Here is a 2,711-nt window from a genome sequence, read left to right as displayed (position 1 = left end):
GTCAGGACCCACTACCCAGTACTGCTAAGACTCCGCTTAGGGAATCAAGAGGACTCCTGACAGTCGTGTGGAACTGTGGGGTTTGAGGACTGTGACCTATGCACACAGCTTCCAAATGCAACAGGAAACAGAACCAACTGAACTGGACATGTTGACAGCAACTCAAACATTCTGACCTGAGAAAGATCCTGAGTCCCTGGGGAAGGGGTTCTGAGGGGTTCCTGGATGTTGTGTTGGTATTTTACTCTTTTTGCTCTTTGCTCTTTTTTGCTCTTTTGCGGGGGGCCACCTCCCAGTTCCCAAATAAATCACACACAGAAGCTTATTCTTTCTTATAATTGCCCAGCCTTAGCTTGGCTTGTTTCTGACTACCTTTTTTCTCTGGGCTTTTATCTTTCTTCTGTATATCTTACTTTCCTTCTTACTCCATGGCTGACTGGCCCCTGATGTCCTCCTCTACTTGTTCTCTTGTTCTCCCTTTTTCCTGTTTTTCTTTCTATTTATACTCTCCGGCTGCCAGACCCGCCTATCCTTGTTTCTGCTCTTCCACTCTATTAGGACCATCAGGCATTTTAGACAGGCAAAGAATCACAACTTCACAGAACAAACAAAAGTCACACCATAAAATAACATTTTCTAACACACACAAGAAAGTAATGTTTTTATACTATTTTAATATGACTTTTCTGTAATTATGTATCAGAATTCTTCTGCTTCTCAAGAGGCTCAAGCCACACAGTCGTGACTCTGGAAACAGCAAAACTAGAAATACAAAGTATGGTTTCCACAATGTGTGTGGCTTTCTACCATCATAATGTAAACGAACAAGCAAAACCCCTAACCTGTGGGGCAATATTATACAGGCCACATATTTCTACATTGTATCAGAAGCTAGCCTCTCAAGTCACAATAGCAGCAGAGATGCTGAAAGAGTTTTTTCAGATGGCTGCTCTGGAGCTCAGGATACGCTGCTCCTTGCTTTGTAATTATGTAGATCTCCTGAGAAGAGGTATCAGTTCCAAGCTAGTGACAGAGGACATGATTTTAGTCCTGATACCCCCCAAACAGAATGCTAATGAACTCCCCCCCTCAGTTTACCTTGGGGGATAAAAGGTGTTTGGATAATAAATGCAGGTGATCTTTAGGATTTGCATGAACCCTGAGACTCCCTTCCAACATTGCTGTGTGAACTATGTCTCAATTATTCCCGTGCCTCCATGCCAGTCCAGAGAGAAAGATAGTTTATGTTGGGACATTGGACCCTGACGCTAACCCTATCTAACCAGTGTAGGTTTGTTGAGGTAGGGATAGAGATCCGAGGACTTCCAATTATAACATACATATTCTAGCACATAGCACATACATATACATTATATATGTTTATGTGTGAGTGTGTCTCCTGCAGGTCTTTGAGCAGGTGTATGTAGGTAGGCATCAGAAGGCCTGGGTTCAGGACAAGCTCACATGAACTCCTGGAACTTTCCCTAGTGTTAGCAATGACGTGGCCATGTCCTGAAATCTAACAACCACAGTGGACATTTCTGGAGCGGCCACTGTGCTTTCTCGTGCACACATGAAATCTCTGAAGGCAGGGACATGCTTATCTGTATATAACCATATTTGTGGAAAATGTGATACATGGCTACTGTTGATTCAGGCATTTAGAGATGTTCATTCATATTTCTAAACAGATGCCCATGTTCTGCTCCACCCTGTCATCAGGGACGCTGACACTCAGGGCATTTCTAGCCCACTTTAGAAAAGCCTTTGGAAAGAATTCATTCTTGGAACCCTGACATGCTGCCTGGAACCGATCTGGGGAGCGGGGAGAGGGGCTGACCAGCAGAGGATGCTAAACTTCTGGTCTCGCCAGAGCCGGTGAGCGTCACAGACTGTGGGCACTGGCATGTCAGACTTTCCCACATTATTTGTTCATGGATTCTGAGTGGCTTTGCTTTCACTAATGTGCAAATGCAGGGTTATTTCACTCAATTATATCTTTAAAGAAAACCATGAAACTTATCTACTTCTACTTTTCTCCTGAGTCTGTTGCTAAGGAGAGGAAAATGACTCAGACATTTCCTTATCAAAAGAAACTTGGGTGAGCCTGGGGGCCAGCATGCGCTAGGGTATGCTAACAGGCACCAGGGATTGCCAGTTGTCCTAAGTACTGATGGCTCCTCTCAGCTTTTCTCATCCCACCCCTACCCCAATCTTCTCCAGCTCATGGGCTTCTCATTCCCTTTTAATCCAGTTACTTCGGCCATGCTCTCTCTTTTGTCTTCCTCTCTTCCCTCTCACTGTTGGTCTCTTTGCCCTTGCTCTCTTTCTCTCCCGCAATGACCGGGTCCAGTTTGCTGGCCATTCTCAATCTACTACCTTCCCCCTCTGCTCTGGGCTCTTCAGATGCCTCTGCCTGGACTCTCCCTCCAGTCTCCAGTAAAAGCTTTCTCTTCAGCCATATGTGGAGCAGTCATGTCCTTGGCTCATGTGCTTGCTGCCCTTTATAGTGATGATTGACAGACGAGCAGGAGGAGAACTCAATGTTTATCCTGCCTCTGCTATTCAAATAGTCCCTCAGAGGGCTAAGTTATGGGTGTGGAGGAGGGTTCATTGCTGTTTTCTTAGAGACGGATCTCACACTGTGTAGCCCAGGTTGGGTTTGAATTTCTGCCTCATTCTCCAGATAGCTGGGGTTGCAACAGTATGCT

Source organism: Arvicola amphibius, chromosome 10 (assembly GCF_903992535.2).
Source record: "Arvicola amphibius chromosome 10, mArvAmp1.2, whole genome shotgun sequence".
Lineage (NCBI taxonomy): Eukaryota > Metazoa > Chordata > Mammalia > Rodentia > Cricetidae > Arvicola > Arvicola amphibius.
This window is presented reverse-complemented; position numbering follows the sequence as displayed.